At 48.4% G+C, this 19,037-nt stretch overlaps 1 protein-coding gene across 1 annotated transcript in view; it reads left to right on the top strand.

Moving 5' to 3' along the window:
• The window catches only part of LDLRAD3 (low density lipoprotein receptor class A domain containing 3), a 234,275-nt gene that overhangs the window by 156,318 nt on the left and 58,920 nt on the right, over nucleotides 1-19,037 (top strand). The gene's annotated exons all lie outside the window — the stretch shown is intronic.

The following is a 19,037-nucleotide window of genomic DNA, read 5'->3' as shown; positions in this document are numbered from 1 at the left end:
TTATGGAAAGTATGAGGAAGGAGATCCGAGACATCTTCAGCCAACCGGGGATCGTAAGTTGAAACTCATTATACAGTTCTTATTATTGCAATTTGAAAGGTGTAAGGTGTCACCGATAGTCTTCTTAATATGCAGTGTCTGTTGTTGTTAGGTGAACTCACGATATTAATAAGCACTTTTATCGGTTCCTGTAAAAATCGACTTCTCCTAATCCTGTTTTTCCCACCGTGTCTGAGGCTGCTCAATCATAGATTGTCCCTCCATGGGGTCTGTAATGTTTGCTTGTCTGCAGAAGCGACTTGTTAATCCAAAGGCATGACACTCTGAGAGGGAATTTTATATATTAACAGTGGTGTGGGAAATGAGACGTCTTTGTTCAGGGAGCTCTCGTGGGCCTCGTGGATTTTGCAAGCCTGAGCCCAGCCTCTTGGCTGCCGAGCGGCAGCGACAGCCACGCCGGGCGTCTGCTGCTGACCTCACTGAGAGATGGGATCGGCCATTCATCCCCTCTTGGGCTCATTCAGTTATGGTTATGCTTAACTTGCTCCTGGGAACCTCTCATCTTGCTGGAAAAAATCTGTCATTTGATCTGGAGTAGGAAGAAGAGCTCAGAGTTAGCAAGCGGGCGGTGGGTGCTGCAGGCTGGCTGGGAACCCAGGAGGCGTTGCCTGCCCGGCACCATGAGTGCATCCAATGGGGAGAAGCACTGCTCCCTCCGGTTTCCCTGCCACCTGCAAGAGGCAGTCTGACTTTTTAAAAAGTATATGAACAATTTACTATCATCTGAGCTAGGGAAGTGTGTGTACACAAGACAGAGCAGCTACCCACCACGGAAGCAAATAAATATGTAACTGGTTGCCTTCACCTCTGCTCCCTCTGCCTTCATCCCTGCAGCAGGGAAGAGCAGCAGCAACAGCATTTTTCAAGAATTGGATATGGTGGAATTATATTTATCTCTTCAAAATATGAGGCTTGCTAATTAGGTCATAATGGTACTCATTTATCATCTGCATTTGCAGCATATATTGTATTGATCTATAATGCTGTCCACGGGCACAAGCCGCTTATTAATACCAGCTTATTAATACCATACTAATCCCTGCCCCTGCTTTCTCCTTGCCGGATCCCTCTCGTGTTCCCGGTCCTCCACGCTCAGCATCCTTCTCGTCTCAATTCTCCCTCTCTCTCCCTCTTTCTCTTCCTCACTGTTGTAGATACAGCAAAACCGGAGTGATGCTTGGTGGATACCTGGGATACCAGAGCTTCCACTTTCTTTTGACTCAGCCTGGAGATGCAGCCTGTCTGCTTTTCTATGTAAATTATTTACACGCAAGGTTTAATAAGCACAGAGTTTTGCTGTGGCTTGTCCCTGAAACCAGCTCTTTGAAGTCAAAGCCAGAAGTCCAGGGAAGAGTCTGGGGGAAGTTGTGCCTGTGCATCCCAGTTCTGTGCCATCTGATTCCGGAAAGTTTTATCACTGGCTTTTTGCCCCTTTCCCATGGGCAGGATGTGAGAAGATCATGGAAAGTTGCCGTTTCTGACCCTTGAGCCTTGGGTGGGGGCAACAGTTCTGATCTTTCATTCCTTCTTCCTGTCTTCTGTTCCTATTCTGAGTCTTTTCATTACCTGAGTATTTAAAATGTTAACTTTTCCATGCCATCCCCCACCCATCCCTCCCAGAACAGTTCTGTGATTTAAGAAGTATGGAAAACACTGGGAAAACAAAGGGAAACAAGTTTCTTTGCTTTGGGACTTCTACAAGCCATGGATGCACTGGGGGAAATATTAATAGCGTCTGGCATTTCCCAAAAATACCCAACCACGGAGTTATCTCTTTGAATTACATCTCATGGATCAACACTACCAGCAGTCTGGCTCCCAAGGACTTGCTAGTACATTCTTTCACAATAAGATATTCCTTTTCTATAACCCAGTTCATCATTGGTGCACATGAATCTGTACACTTGAGTCCTACACTCTATGCTGATTTGCCTTCAAGGATGTGTTTTGCAATGAGTATACCCATGTCAGAAGGACCAAAGTGAGGCACAAAACCCTGAGTGCCGACTATGTCCCAGGTATTTCACATGTACTATCGTAGGTATTCTTCATTCCAACTCTGCAATCTTATTATCCCTATTGAGACCCTATCTACAGTTGAGACCAGCGATGTACAGAGAAGCCAATTAAGTTACCCAAAGCCCTACAACTGGCAAATGGCAGGGCCAGAATTTAGCATAAATACTAAGAAGAGTCCATGGGACACGACGCAGCCATGCTAAGCCTCAGTTGTCACTGGCCAGCGACCTGAACTGAGGTTGACCAGGTAACAGGGATTTGTGCTGGGACTATTCTCTCGCTGTTTGTGTGTGTGAATAAGGGACATCCCTCCTGCTGTTACAGCCAGAACACTTAACATCCTTTGGCTACCTGAGCACCTTCTACAATGTAGGGATCAATTCAAATACCTACAAGTTCAGTTTTTACCCACCCAACTTCTAATGACATATCCCCATGCGTTCATTTTACCCATGGCTGCTCTTGCCAAGATTAGCAGATCCTCTATAATTTGAAGACTCTGGTCAGAATCCAGGGGAGAGATTCTGAATGTAAAGCATCCGAGTCTAGCAACCCCAGCAGAAACAGAGTAATGGCAGCACACCCCTCATCTGCAGTCAGGCCGGATCGCTTAAATTGGTTTCCAGGAGGGCTTAAGGTTCATGAGAGCAGTTCAGCAGCGCTAAGCTGGTATTAATAAGCGGCTTGTGCCCGTGGACAGCATTATAGATCAATACAATATATGCTGCAAATGCAGATGATAAATGAGTACCATTATGACCTAATTAGCAAGCCTCATATTTTGAAGAGATAAATATAATTCCACCATATCCAATTCTTGAAAAATGCTGTTGCTGCTGCTCTTCCCTGCTGCAGGGATGAAGGCAGAGGGAGCAGAGGTGAAGGCAACCAGTTACATATTTATTTGCTTCCGTGGTGGGTAGCTGCTTTGTCTTGTGTACACACACTTCCCTAGCTCAGATGATAGTAAATTGTTCATATACTTTTTAAAAAGTCAGACTGCCTCTTGCGGTGGAATTTACTGGGCCATGCATAACTCGGGGGACTGCACCCTCACCCTGTGGTCTGTTGTGTTTGAGCAGCGTCAGCCTGAGTGCTTGGCTGCAGACTGGGGGCTGCGTCCGAGGCCGGCAGTGGCACTGGCTGGCTGCCCACTGCAAGAGGACCGTCCACTGCCTCGTGGGCAAGAGTGTGCACTCTGGATTCAGACAGACCTGGGTTCAAATCCTGACTCTTACTTTTCTTAACTTTGTGGCCTTGGCCTTTCTGACAGACAGCTAAGTGTGGATGACAATAGTGCCTACTTCGTCGGGTGGCTGGGAGGATTAAATGAGATAGTGTGTGTTGAGCGCTTAGTGCAGTGCCTGGTACGTGATGCAGGCCTAGATCAACGCTGGTTTTTATTAATAGTCTCTTTCGTCTTTTGTATAATGAAGTAGTTGTACCAAATCGGAGATTCCCAAACTGAGGACTTCAGATTCCTTAGGGTTCCATAAACATTGATGGGGGTGGCCCACAGGCTGTTTTCAGTCTTAGTTAGAAATGCCCGACTCTGCCTTTAGCAGGACTCGTTCCAGCTTCACAGTGATGCCCATTCTCTCGTGCTGATCAGAGGCTTGGCTTGGCAGTGGTATTTGCTTATAATTAATAAAAAATAGGAATCAGATTAATTAGTACTTAATAACTGCATTTTGGTGATAAATGTTGCAACCAGACTGCCCTTCCACATCTGACTTGGAAAATGCCTCTGGTTTAGAAGATGGCAGTTGTCCGAACATGTGATCCTTTTGTGGGTGGAGGGGTGGGCAGTAAGGAGGGTTCCTTATGGTGGAAGGTTTGGGACCCTTGATCTGGATGGAATTATTTTCCAGTTATCCCTCTCTGGCTCCGCGAGTCCAGCCTGTCTAGAGAGCACAGCTTTGTGACGCAGCAGGGAGCACAGGCAGCTGCCCTCTGACCTCAGGTTATTACATTTAATGAGGGTTATAACAATTTACCTATTCACACTTCTTGCCTGCCCCCTCTCCTCCCACCTGTTATCCCCTAGCCTGTGGCCTTGGCTTAAGCCTGATAAATGTCCTTAAAATCTCAGGAAAATGCTGCACTCAGTTCTGCTCCCTGCTGTCCCTGTAGTGACCTTTTGGACTGGCTAATTCTTTGTTGCATTGTAGGAAGTTTAGCAGTTTAGATCTGTGACATCTACCCTTTAGATACAAGTGGCACCCCTGCCCCAAAGTTGTGACAACCAAACATGTCTCTAAGACATTGTCAGTTGTCCTCTGGGGGCCAGACCCAGCTTAACATCACACCTTCTCCATGAAGACTTCAGTTCCAGCCCGCAGAATCCATCAGTTAATCATAGATGATCCTGACTGTGGTCTGTCTGTGTGTCTTCCTTTTGCCTCCCCAGCCAGGTCTCGCCATTAAAGAATCTGGACCACGTCTTAACTTCGCTGTGTCTCCCCAGAGCAGATCCTTGTTTGCTGTGTTGATTTTTAACAAGGGTCTCTTGGCTTGCTGTCAGTTTCCATGAATTGAGTGCCTGATATCTTGCAAGTCACTTCATGCATTTTTTTTTTCTAATTTCTTACAACCACCCTCATCTTAACAGGGAAGGTATCTGAGGCTCAGAGAGGGTAAGTAACTCACCCATAGTCACACAGCTGATGAGTACAAGCCTGTACCCTTTGCACTAAATCACCCAACCCCGCCAGTTCCAGGAGGGCAGCGAGGAGACAGCTGGTGTCTCTGCCTGTCTGGGGGTTAGGAGGTCCTTGTGCAGCCAGAGTTTAAATTGTCTCTAGGAGACGAGGGCGAAGGGGGAGCTGGAGTGCCCTTTGAGAGTGGACGCTGGAAGAACGAGTGTGGGGAGAATGAGTCACCACCTCTCTTCCCCCAGGAAGCCTGGGCAGCAAGGATCCAGCTGGAGGCCGGGCGTGGTGGCTCACGCCTGTAATCCTAGCACTCTGGGAGGCCGAGGCGGGCGGATTGCTCGAGGCCAGGAGTTCGAAACCAGCCTGAGCAAGAGCGAGACCCCGTCTCTACTATAAATAGAAAGAAATTAATTGGCCAACTAATATATATAGAAAATATTAGCCGGGCATGGTGGCGCATGCCTGTAGTCCCAGCTACTCGGGAGGCTGAGGCAGGAGGATTGCTTGAGCCCACCAGTTTGAGGTTGCTGTGAGCTAGGCTGACGCTACGGCACTCACTCTAGCCTGAGCAACAAGGCAAGACTCTGTCTCAAAAAAAAAAAAAAAAGAATCCAGCTGGAGTGACCGCTCTGTAATTGTAGAATTGGGTGCTGGTTGTCTGGTTGGTTGGTTCTTGTGCCGCAGCCCTGAAGGCCGTGTCAAGAGCGGGTCAGTACACACCCTTGGGTATCCTCTGGGAAATGACATATCTCTCATTGGGCCAGGCGCCGTGCCAGAGGAAAAGTAAATATTCCCTCTGGCAGCCGTGAAAAGAAGTCAGTAGCGATGAGCAGGAGAAAAGGGGGGTGATTTGTTTTGTCTTGGAAAGCTGTATTTTTAACCCTGAATATGGCTGGTTTGTTCTTAACAAATCCTGCCCTGGGCAATTCACAGAAAAGATAATCCGGTGAGCCGTGAGCCTAGGAAGAGATGCTCACCTTCCCAATGGACAGGGCAAAGCAAATCAAAACCTCAAGGGCTGTGCTCACGCTGGGGAATACCTCGCCCATGTGCAAAAGAGGATGTGATTCGAGATATTCATGTCCTCGTTGTTGGTAATGATGAAAAAATCCCAAACAATCCAAATGATTATCCCTAGTGGATTAGACAAGTCATATGATGGAATAGCATGCAGTGCATGAATTTTAAAAAAGAGCAGGACGTTGATATGGGTAGTATGGTAGTAATACAATTTGTATGTACTTCAAAAGCACGTGCAAACCAATACTATTAATTGATTATAGATATAATTGTATCTAGGAAAGTATTAAAAGAACGGACTTTTAGGTTGCAAAACAAACTGAAGAGCGACATGCGGGGTGGGCAGGCGGCACAATGGCTGTAGACAGGAGTCCTTCACCTTATCTGAGAGGTATTGGTGTGAAGGAAAGTTAATGGAAATGTGACAAAATCTAGCTTCCCCCCTGCCCCGTGTTTTTCTGTGTTTTTTATAAACAGCTCCACCCTGCACGGATATATGCATGGCACTAGCCTTGCCTCTCGTGCAGGCTGTCAAGAGGATCCTGCGGGGGTAACAGATGTGAAGATGCTCTGTCAACTAGGACACCGTGCAAAGGCAGGATAGCATTTACTTAATAAGAATAATCACCTCTCGGGTTTTTCTTTGGTCCTTGGCTAAGTAGCTTTGTAGCATTTGGAGGCCTGGAGAGTTTGCAGTGATTTACACTCTCCATACCTTGAAGTTCATGTTCGTTTGTTTTGTAAAAACTCCCCAGAGCACACAGCAGAGATAAAAGGAAAGAGAAAGCGGGAATCAGATCTTTATGTGCGTCTCGGAAGGCCGGGGAGGATGTGGGAGCGGATGCATCCCTCCAGGAAAGCGGAGACAGCTGCCTGAATGGAGCCCCACAGGCCCATCCCTGTCCTGAGGCCCGGGGTTTGATCTTCCCGGCAGTCACATTCTTCGGAGCAGATCTGAGGAGCTTAGTACATGCTTGCTGGGTTGTGGTGTACGCGGTGCCCAGAATAGGAGAGTTTGGTGGGGTGGGGGCAGGGAGTCCTCGGTCAATAAAGGGGGACAGGGATGGCGGAGGAAGGGATGGCGGCTAACCCGTATAGATGAAGGGCATGGTCAAATAGTGGTTTCCATGGCAACACGCGGACTGCGCCAGGTGCCCCCAGCCCGAGCAGAGCAGACGGCAGGCTCTGCACAGAGCACTCTCCCGCTACCTGGAGAGGTAGCCGGCTGGAGCAGTCGGGGTCAGGAAGTCAGCCGAATAGTCTCTGGGAGAAGGCCAGCCAAAACACAGCCCGTAGCCTCATCTGCATTTCCGAAGGCTATAAATTCTCATTTAAGCTGCAGTATTGATCCTCTCTGTGAAATCGCAGTATCAGAGATTTTTTTCTCCAGCCGTACAATTGGGACCTTTCCCTTACTCTCAGGCAGGATGTGCAGGGGCTAATTTGTTCCATTTTCTAAGAAAAATAAAACTCTATTGCTTGTTTCCTTCCCCCCACACCCTTCTTCACTTTTGGGGGGAAGCCATCCAGGTAGTGGCTGGGGTTTCCGGGTAGACCGTGCCCGTGGTTAGCAGCCCCTGTGGTCACCTATCAGGGACCTCCGAAGGCAGTAACAGGCTGAGGACTGGTGGTTTTACTCTGTTGAAAAGGATGGGCTGCAGTCTAGACATCCCCACTGGGTCTGTAAAGTGAGCTAAAGAAGAGGTAGACACAAGAAAATCCATCTCTCTGTTTGTGCCTGCTCTGTAATTCTGCTGTCTGTCTGTGATTTGTACTCATGTTGTTTCATAGCTGCGGGTGGAATCTTAAAGTGGAATTCTTGCCTGGTACCACCTGTTCACCTGCCCACCTTAAACCTGGGCCATTATTAACTCTGAATGTTGGTTATCAACCTTCAGAACGTCTTAGCCCTTTAGTCCAAGCTGATGAGGATGTGGCTACTTGATCCATGATGCATGCTGAACCCACAGTCTGGTTCCCACCCCCTCCTTCCTGCACTTTGAGTCTTAAGTGCAAGTGTCTAAAAGAAGCCAGTCGGGCGGGTAGTGGTGTCGCCGGCCAGGTGAAACCCATGCCCATTGGAGGGCACGTGCTCCACGAAGGGGAGACCCCCAGCTCAGCCCCAGGCAGGCACTGCCTCGGAGGAGCACACTTTCGCCATTGCTGCATCTTCCAGTTTATCAAAAGGAGTCAGAGGTTGGCATTTCTGCGTGAAAGCTTTTGATTTTTAAATGTTGGGGGAAAAATTCAAAATCTGAGAAAACACTGTGCAGTTACATAACAACCCAGCTCCCAGACTCATGTAACCCAGGGCATAAGAAGCCAAACTATCCCAATGGGATTTAGGTACAGTTGAAAAAGGAGCCAAATTGGTGCAACCGTTTCGTTAATACACGTAAGAAACATTTATTAAGCACCTGCTGTGTGGTTGGCGCTATGGTGATGGCTGGGCATTGCAGATGCATATCCACCGGTGAATGGGTGGAGTGAGCTTCTCTTGCCAGATGAGGAAACTGAGTCTCAGCTTGGGAAACCAGTTTGCTTGGGTCACCTAGGAGTGGCTGGAGCCAGCTTCTGAACCCAGTTCCCTCTGGAAGCCTGTGCCGTAGACACTACACGTGGCCTTCTGTAGCCTTGATTCCCCTGTCTAAAAGGCACAGAGAACTCCCTGGCCAGAGGGGAAACCCAGGCCAAGTGTCTGTCTGTCCCTCTCCTTCCACAGTGGTGGCTCTGAATGACAAACCAGAAGAGGCTGGCACGTCGGGTGAATGTGGCTTTGACCACCGTGCCTACCCATGGGGCAGGTGGACCTTCTCCAGAAGACAGAGCTGCCGAAAGTCTCCTTAGCCCAGAAATAACTTCACTGGGCAGGAGAAACCTATAACTGAGAATTATATTTTCCTGGTTCCCATTTGGGTCTAGGGAGAATGTCACAGAATAAAGAGAAACAGGCACGAAGACTCCGTATTCCAGCCTTCCCAAGTGTATTAGTCAACTCTGGCTACTATGATAAAATACCACAGACTGGGTGGCTTAAACAACTAAAATTTGTTTTCTCGCAGTTTTCGAGACTAGAAGTCCAAGATCAAGGTGTCGGTAGGTCTGGTTTCTCCCGAGGCCTCCTTCCTTGGCTTGCAGACGGCCCCTTCTCCCTGTGACCTCATGGGGTCTTTCCTCTTCTTACAAGGATACCAGTCAGACTAGATTAGGGCCCACCTTTAGAAAAAAAAAGAAAAAAAAAAAATCTCATTTTAACTTAATCACTTCTTTAAAGATCTTGCTTCCAAATGTAGTTACATTCTGAAGCATTAGGAGTTGGGTCTTCAACACAGAAATTTAGTGGGGATGCAATTCAGCCCGTAACACTAAAAGCACATAGCCAAGTGGACAGGTGCCGGGGGAAACCCCGAGAGACTCAAATTCTAATTCAGACCCAGCCGCCGCTCAGCCTCCTGGTCACACCCCAGCTCAAGTTGCTCATCTGTAAAAGCAGAATAATGTCCCCCATGGTCTCCACTCCTCAGATTATTTTGAAGATCAAATGTCTGGCAAAAATAAAAATGACTACATCACAGCAAGGTTTTGCTCCTACCTGATCCATCAACAGTACGATGGCAAATTGTCTGTGTGTGTCTAATAACCTTTTCTCTCTCTCTAGAAGTAATACACACCCATTGTCCATCTTCACCCTGAACAGTTGAAACCGTCCTGTAAACACTCATGTAAGCTGCTTCCACGTGTCATAGTGTATTGGTTTCCTTAGGCTGCCGTAAATTGCTACCAACTTGGTGGCTTAAAACACCAATCTGTTCTCTCACAGTGTGTTACAGAAGTCCCAAACCAGGATGTTGGCAGGATTGGTTCTTTCTCCCATCTCCAAAGGAAAGTTTACGGCGTCCCTCTCTCCTGCCTTCTGGTGGCTTCCCGCAATCCTCGGCACTTTTTGGCTTATAGACGCATCACTCCGATCTCTGCTTCTGTCCTCTTCTGGCCTTCTCCCTTGTGTGTCTCTGTGTCCCAAATCTCCCTCTTAAAAGGACACCAGTCATTGAATTTAGGTTGCAACCTAAATCAAAGGTGATCTCATCTGAAGATCCTTAAATCAATTACATTTGGAAAGACCTTATTTCCAAATAAGGTCCTAGTCGCAGGCACCAGGGGTTAGAACCTGGACATAACTTTTGAGGAGACACAGTTTGGACCCACTACACATAGTATCCTGTGCATATTCTCAAGCCATTAAAAATTCCTAAAATAATAAATGTTTCGAAATGTCCCATTGTATGGCTTTGGTATAATTTATTTAACACGGCAGTTCACTTTATGCCAGGCTCCTTGGCCTGAACTCTCACCTCACTGCCAGCAGTGTCTGACTTTCTGCAAGCCATGTGCTCCTGCAAGGGTGAGCCCCCAGCTTGGGTCTATGGTATCTGGTATTTTCTCTCTTTCCCTTTTTTCCCATTAAAATTTTTTTTTATTGCTTCTTTATTCTTCTTATACAAATGGTGCATATCTGGTATCAAGATTTTAGAGAATACGGAAAAACGAAAAGAAAACTAAAGTTGGGGTCCAGTGATGATACCGTCCTTCTTTCTCATGCCTGTGTTATTTGTGTTCTACCATCGCCCCTGTCACCCCGGGGCTTTGGAAGCAGGAAGGAGGTACCCGAGAATGCCCAGTCAACCACGATGACACGCTCGGGCTGTATTTCCAGCGGTGACTCTGGGGGCATCTCGGTTCATTTAGTGGCAGATCCGGCTTTTCTGTTCCCTAACTGGGACTTTGCTGCCTTTATTATTTTTCTCTTGCTGACTGCTTGTGGAACATTCTTCCGGCAGTTCTATTTACCAGTGGGGACCAGAGGGGAAAGCTGCAGTCTGAGCGCAGTTCTGATGAGGAGCGTGTAGAGTCACGGGGTCGGAGGAGGTTTGCCTGGGGATCTGAGTGGTGCCGAGAAGAGGAAGGAGATGGGGCCATTCTGCATCGCTATAAAGGAATAGCTGAGGCCGGGTAATTTATAAAGAAAAGAGGTGTGTTTGGCTCACGGTTCTGCAGACTGCACAAGAAGCATGGCGCTAGCATCTGCTCCTGGTGAGGGCTTCAGGGAGCTTCTAATCAAGGCAGCAGACAGAGGGGGAACAGGCCTGTCACATGGCGAGAAAAGGAGCAAGAGAGGGAGGAGGAGGTGCCAGCCTCCCTTAAACAACCAGCTCTCGCTTGACCTAGTAATGACTTAGAATGAGAGCTCATGCATTATCACGGGCAGGGCACTAAGCCATTCATGAGCGATCTGCCCCCGTGACCCCAATGCCTCCCTCCTTGCCTAGCAGTGTCCTTCGGCTGGTGAGAGATGAGGCCAGGAGGGAGTTTGGATCTGCCCCTGCTCCTGTTTACTCCTTGTTAGAGATGTTGGAGCTGCGCGTCTGCTTCTGTGCCGGTGGCCACGGGTCCGTGGCTCGCAGCGCCACGCTGTCCTGCCGCGTCCGTCTCAGACAGTGATTGTGAAGAAGACCACGGCCTGGGGCTCGCTGGCGGGCTGGGGGCGAGGGCTCAGCGCTGGAGCTTCTGCAGGTGCTGGGGCAGGTGCAGCCCTTGCTGAGCGCCGAGGCCCCCCACCGAGGCCCTGCACCTGCTGCCCTGCCCCCCGCATTGCTGGGTGGGGGTTAAAGCCCTGCCTCTCTCTTGCAGCCTTGCTCTCCTGTCCGTAAGGCCAAGGCAGGGGTGGGCAAGAGAGTAGGGGAGTACGGTAGGATGCGGCAGAAGGTGGGGGGGTCCTTCTTCATTCCCAGAAACAGCTTTTTTGAAAATCCACCAGGCTGCAGCTAGGTGGGCTGCCTGAGGGCTTCTTAGAATTGACCCTGACACCTGCAGTTGAGTGACTTGGAGAAATTTACCCCAGTGAGTCTACGGTGCCTCCACCACCTGGGGCCACCACCTGTCTTCCCAAACCAGCCCGTCAAACTCCTGATTCCTGAGTGAGGCTCAGACTGGTCAAATCAAGAGCTGCTGAATTGCCAAAAGCCTCCTAATGGGGACTGAGAATTGGCCACAAATTGGCCACTTAGCTGAGAAATGCCCCTCCCCCCTCCCATGCACACGTCCCCCTGTCCTCTAGCCGAAGAATTCGTGGATGTGTCTCATGATGTGTGATTCATGTGGTCCTGAAAGCTGTGTGGAACCTGCTGTATTCTAAATTCACCAGGGAGTCTTCCTGTTTAAAGCAAGTCTCTCATCAGTTATAAAACCAGACACTGTCAGAGACAGAAAGAACTTTAGAAGTTATCTAGTTCAGCTGCCTTGATTCATTTTACAGATGAGAAAACCAGAGAGGTTAAGTAACTTGGCCAAGGTCACACAGCTCATTAGAGGTAAGAATTGTCTTTAAGTAGAACTGTAAGTCCTCTGGTGCTGGTGCCAATGTTTTTTTTTTTTTCTCTCCAAACCTCGTTTATGACAAAATCGTCCTGCCCCTGCCTGTGTCCCTACCCAGTCCCACTCCACCCACTCCCCCAAAATCCTCAACATGGTCTGTTTCATAAATTTGCCTATTCTTATATGAGGGAGGGTGCACTTAGGATGCACCTTATAGAGTCACATAGGATGCACTTAATTCCCCTACCGAGGGGTGATGACAACACCTGCGAGATGTTTTCAGGGAAGCTCATCGGAGCCCCGTGGGGAGGGTGTCATCTATACTTCTGGCTTTCTCTGCTTCCACCTTCCTTTGGCCATTTGTGCTGACCAGCTTTTCTAACAGAAAGAAGCAGCGTGTGCAGGAAAAAAGTTAAAATAGCAGTCCCCTGGTTGAGACCGTTTATCCTTAGACATGCCTCGCAAGGGCGGCCCTTGGCTGGCTTCGGGAGCTTGGATTTGGGGAGAGCTCCCCCTGACTGCCCTAGCTGATGAGATGCCCTAACTGCACAGACAGCGCGCCGGGCGCTGCACACCTGCTCTCCTTCCGAGAGCCTGGAGTGTGGCGTGCGTGTCGCAGAGGCTGCCCATGTGACCAGCCCCCAGGAACGCCCGGGACCCCGGGCTCCGGTGAGCTTCCCTGGTGACATTTCACAGGTGTCGCCGTCACCCGTCGGTGGGGGAATGAAGTGCACCCTGTGTGACTCTGCTGGGAGAGGACTCGTGATGGCTTGCACCTGGTCTCCTCAGACTTCACCCACGCACCTTTGCCGTCACTAGTTTTGCTTTGCATCCTTTTAGCCCTTATAAATCGTACCTGTGAGTATGACCGTATGCCGAGTCCCTGCGAGTCCTCATGGCGAATCATCACATCTGGGGGTGGCCTTGAGGACCCCACAAAGAGGGAGAGGGATCTTTTAAAGTCAAGGGCATTGCAACAGCACGAATGAACCAAAAAAAAAAAAAAAAAACAAAAAAAAAAAAAAAAAAAAAAAAAAAATAAAGTCAAGGGCATAGTCAGGCCGTCGCCCTTCCCAAGTGAGGCGGGGGTGGTTAGGGCTTACGAATGAAGACTTCAGGGTCCTGCTCCCCTGGGTTCCAGTCCCGACTCTGCCATTTGCCACGTGTTTGGGGCAAGTTATTTGCTCACTCTTGAGCCTCCAGATCCCCAACAAAGGGGATAGTCATCCTTACAGCTTATAGTTCTTGGTGGCTCCAGGGAGACGCCTGGGACGGTGGAAGTGCTTGGCCAGCACATGCTCCCTGAGTGAAGGAGTGCCACGTTGTCACTGCTGTGTCCCCACTGCAGACAGCAGGGCCTCATGGCATGCAGTCGGCCCACGGTTAACATCTGTTGAACAAATGCCACCTAGCATTGCTGTAGAAAGCAGTGGGAAAGCACACGGGTCCTGGAGGGACCCGAGGTTACTGTCAAGCAAGGCGAGTTAATTCCATGTAAGTTTCCGCCTGAGCACTCCCTGGTTGCTGTGAGAGAGAACTTTTAATTGAATGCTGTGGAGGTATCTGGGCTTCACCCAGGCCTCTGGCTGGGTCTGCTGACTCATCTGTCAGAGAGCCCTCCCCCACCTGTCCCCCGGGACACCCAGTGTGGCTTCCCTCTGGATTACCTTGATGTATCTATTTCTGCATCAGTCTGTAAAGGTGTTGTAAACGGTGCTACCTAGTACATGATCTAATTAGCAAGACACATTCTGAACGGCTAATTAGAACATCCCCCTTCATAATCCCAGTGACCCATTTCCCAAATGCTCCCTTTTGGCCATTTTTTTCTCTGCTTCTTGAACAAAGGAGAGAGGGGAGGAAGACAGCCAGGTGCGTATTTATTTGCTCTAGTGGCGGGCAACCATTTACCTTCCACCTTAGGGGCTCTCTCTAGCTTGCTTTGCTTGTTAATGTTTCTTTTACAGGATAAATAATGTGCAAGTGTCATCCTAGACCAACAAGAGGCGGGCCAGCCATGGGAAGGTGGAATTCACTATCTCTCCCTTGGCCCAAGGAAGGACACAGTTCCTCCTAGATTTGTGGTGTTGGTTGGAGGGGTGCCTTCAGCAGGGGATGGCTCAGAGGCCTTGGGTTCTAGTTGTGTCTGAACCTGAGGTGCCCCAGAGACTTTGTCTTAAGCCACTCAACTTTCTTCTCAGCCTCCGTTCCTCTCCTGGAAAGCAAGGATTTGATCTAGAATGTTCCCTCACATCTCTGGCATTCTTAAAGAGTCTCAATATTGATCTCTGAGAATGTCACACCCACTGAAAGTCAGTGACACCTTTAAACACCTGGTGGACGTCAGTGAAGAATGTGCCCATGATACCACAATCACTGGTGTCCATGAGCTGAGGGCAAGGCAGGACAGGTAAGGGGTGACCCACCTTTAGTGTCCAAGACATGACTAGACCCCCATGTGGCACAGCCAAGGAGGTTGTAGACCCCCTCAATTCTTTTGGCACCCAGGTAGTTTTCCTAAGGCATGTTCCTTGGAACCTAAATCTACAAGCAGTTCCACCTGTGGTCACATGAATTTGGGAGCCATTGTCCCACTCTTAGAAGTTACAAAAGTTACAAAAGAGGTTTAGAGAAGTCTTACTGAAAAGAAGCCTATTTCTTGTTTTCTAACCAGTGTTTCTCAGACTTACTTGACCAAACAACCCATTATCAACCCCCTTTCCTCATTACTTTTCCCTCCTGCGCAAACCCATTCCAGAAGCTGCTCTGTAGTCAAATAACTTAATTGGGAATCTGCTCCATGGCTTACCATTCAATTCCTGTTGATTCATTCTCTTGACACTTAGGTCAGAGGGACATCCATGTCATCCTAATGGTGACTTCATCTGGGACAAAATTTTCCATCATGGACAAACTGATCACCAAGTGGCCCCAAGCAGCCACCTCGTGGCCTCCACCGCAAGTTCCTCTGCAAGGGGCACATCCGGTCTTCAGGCTTAGTCCGTCTGTCTGCCTCTTTCTCTCCCTTCTTTTTGTCCATCCTTGGACAGCTCTTCTTCTCCCCCGTTTCCCTGTCCTTCATCCTCTCACCCTTTCCCTTGGTTTGAATTCTGCTGGGAAGGGGGCTGCCTTTGACCTCAGACCCACAACCCTTCCAGGTTCAGGCTGGTTTATTTGCTGTCATTTGGTTTCTCATTGATCGGGAATTAATCGATGGCTGACAGCCTCCCCAGAGTGGATGGCAGCTGTCTAGGAAATCTGCTGATCTGGAAAGATTTTCGGATGTTGTTAACAACCCAGAGAGAATGCTGTCAAGTATTTTCTTTTTTCAGCCTGCTCTTGGCACTGCAAGTATGTGATTCAGCCACTCTGCCCCGTGTCCTTTCAGTGACATTCATTTACTCGGGGCCTTGGAAACTATGCCCTAACATGTCATCAAGAATTCTAAATTATTTGATTTTCTTCCTCTTTTGTTTAAAGAATTGTCATTAAAAACTTTGTTTTGGGACGTCCTGGTTAAGCAGTAGTACTTTTGCCTCTTCTCCCAAGTGCATTTTTGCTCCGTTTTCTGCCCAGTGTGGCTCCACTGTCTGGAACAAGTCAGACTTGTGTCACTTCCTAGCTGTGTGACCTTGAGCAAATTGCTTAATGTTTCTGAGCCTCAGTTTCTTCCTCTGTAAAATGGGCATAATATTACCCACCAGATTAGTGGTGATTACCAGATTAGTGGTAAAGATTGAATGAGAGAATGTAACATATTATACTTAGCACAGTCCAGGAGCATAATTATCCATAATTTTAGGAGACAGCAGGGACCTCTTGTTCACTCCTGTATTCCCACATGTGCCTGGCTCATAGGAGGTGCTCAGAAGGATTTTTTTACAACAGAAAATAGAGCAATGGGATGTGCCTATCTGGAAAATCTCTCAGTCACAGTCTATCACAGTCTAGTCTAGGTCCTCAAAAGTCCTGGGCCTGGCTTCAAGGAACTGAGCCTTCTATAGTAGCCAGGAGGCCTCCTGCAGGGTTCTACAGAGGAGAGAGCTTTGAGCTGGGAGAATGTGTTCCCAGATAAGTCACTTTCTGCCTCTGCATTTCTTCAGCAGTTCTCAGTCCTACTTGCACATTAGAATCACCCAGGGAGCAGTTTTTATAGAACTGATGCCAGGGCCATCTCCAGAGACTCCGGCTCTGCTAGTCTGGGGTGAGCCCTCATGACACGCTTGTGTAGCCAGGGTCAGAAATGCTTTGCTTTCATGGAGAAGAACGTACTGAGTGGAGATTGTGTAGCCTCATTGATAGCTGAACACTCGCAGGGATAAAAAAGAATGCCAGTAGTTGGCAGTCTTGGTTGGGGCTTCAAGATTGAATCAGTAGCAGTTAATTATCCCTATGGCGTGAAACCATGTTCAACGTAAGAGTAGTTTGCACATACACATGGGCATAGCCAACGCAGAGCCCGGGTTTGTGGGTCAAGCCGGCTCTGCCCGGCAGGACTCTGGGTAGGCCCAGGTGCCTTGGTGGAACATGGATCTGGCAGCCCAGGGCCACTTGGAACAACACCACCCATTTGTCATCTTTAACATGAGCTGAAAGAAGTTTGTTCTCCCAAGGCAGCTGTGCCTCACTGCAATAAACAGCAGCTTTCAGAAGACCTACGTCCTTCAAATAGACACACGTTGGGCTTTGTGTCCCCACACAAACCCTTCTCTTAGGGGCAGGTAAGGTGAGGGAATACATTCTCAACACTCACACCCTGATGTGGCATTATTTGGCCACAGTGACATATTTATCAGCCACTCCCCTTCTCATGGCACCCACCCAACTGGTGGAAAATGACAAAGGAGGAAGATCCGCATTCATCATTTTTCAGCATGGTAAGGTTTCAAAGATGCTTAGCATTTGATTTGTAATATTTCAGAAGACAACATTAATCATATTAGTAATTGTTTTATCGTGTTAAAAGAAAAAAAGGAAAATCTGAATTCATTTGGGAGAATGTGTGTGTCAGTCGCAGCCTCTTTGGATCTTGTTGAAAAGCTGCAAATGTTTTTCCCCACGCAGAGTACATTCAGGTTTTGTTGATGATGTTGTTAGTACAGATCTCTTCGGGGGCTCTGAATAACTCTGGGGTGGGGGGAAGGATGGGAAACCCAGCAAGGGCTGCAATTTTCAGCCCGGAATAGAAGCAGCAATTTTAGGCAATTTAAAAAATGCTATTAAGGACAATCTGCTGGTCTCCTGCTATAAAGAAAGGACCCCGTGCAGGATGCTGTCTGTCATGCGGTAAGGGCTGATGGGGTCTCCAGATTTTACAGTCTTCTCCACCCCCATCGTATAGGACCCCCACCCCTGGCTCTGTCCCCCCCCCCCATGCCTTAAATGGGAGCATTCACAATTTCCTGCTTCGTGCAGGATGGATTACAAAATACCCAAAATGAGTTGTCCAGATAAAGGGAGCCCTCTGGGGGTCTCCAGACAAACTCAGTCTTGTCGGGAAAGAAAAAACCGGGGGGAGTTCATGGAAGAGTTTCCCACATTGCAGCTTGGGGGCAGTTCTGTTGTGCTTTTGTTGATTTTTAAAATCTTCTTTTTGTTGCCTCGACATTTTTTGAAGTCCCAGATGAGCCGTGGGTTCTTGGCCAAGTGAACAGGTGAACGTTGGTGAGGCCAGGGAGTTATTTTTCAACAAACTGCCCATGAGTTCAGCTTCACTCTGTGGAGCGGGAAGGGAGTCCCTGCTCACTGTGCGCACTCCATCCAGAGGGCCTCAAAGTCCTAATGGAGGGGGACCCCTGGGAGAGGGACCCCTGGGACCCTTGCATGAGGACGCACCCATGGCAGGCAGCGATGTTTGTCTTCTGGAGAGAGCGGAGCGTCTCCGCTTCAGGCAACATCTGGTGGTTGAAGATACATCTTTTTCTCTCCAAACCTCACTTTTTACCTTTTCTCTTTCTCTTTTTTTTTTTTTTTTTTTTTTTTTTTTTTTTTTTTTTTTTTTTTGAGACAGAGCCTCACTCTGTTGCCCGGGATAGAGTGCCATGGCATCACCCTAGCTCACAGCAACCTCAGACTCCTGGGCTCAAGCAATCCTCCTGCCTCAGCCTCCCGAGTAGCTGGGACTACAGGCACAGGCCACCACGCTTGGCTAATTTTTTCTATATATATTTTTAGTTGGCCAATTAATTTCTTTCTATTTTTAGTAGAGACGGGGTCTCGCTCTTGCTCAGGCTGGTTTCGAACTCCTGACCTTGAGCGACCCTCCCGCCTCGGCCTCCTAGAGTGCTAGGATTACAGGCGTGAGCCACAAACCTCACATTGTGAGCCTGGATTATAAGGAATGCAGATCTGGAAAGAGCGGATGCTCCCAGGGGCTGGGGCAGAAGGCACTGCCACATGCAGACAGGTTGGGGAGGTCTCAGGAGGAAGTAACCTGTGGCTCAGCGGTTTTCAATTTATTATGGTTCCCAACCTACCATAAGAAATACTTTTTACATCACAATCAAATGTACAAATAGGAACACATTCTACGTGCCACACACTGAGACAGGTATGTTTAATATAGTCGATTTCCTTCTTGTAATTCCATGCTGGCCCTGGCCCACTATGTTAGTTGCTTATTGTTTGGTTGAGACCTGGTGTTTAAAAAACATCACAGTGGGGTACTCTATGCAGAGGACTTGAGTACGTGAATGTTGAGAGCTGCCTGAGGTAGAACAGTTCCAGGAATGTCACTGTCCCATGGTAATTCCCTTTGAGTTCCATTGAGTTTTAAAGAAAAAACTGGGCACAGAGGTGCACACCTATAGTTCCAGCTACTCAAGAGGCTGAGGCAGGAGAATTATTCGAATCCGGGAGTTCAAGATCAGCCTGAGCAATGTAGCAAGACCCTCCCCCCATCTCAAAACAAAA

Source organism: Microcebus murinus, chromosome 4 (assembly GCF_040939455.1).
Source record: "Microcebus murinus isolate Inina chromosome 4, M.murinus_Inina_mat1.0, whole genome shotgun sequence".
In the NCBI taxonomy this organism is placed as follows: domain Eukaryota; kingdom Metazoa; phylum Chordata; class Mammalia; order Primates; family Cheirogaleidae; genus Microcebus; species Microcebus murinus.
The sequence above is the reverse complement of the archived record's forward strand: the minus strand, read 5'-3'. Positions and strand labels throughout refer to the sequence as shown.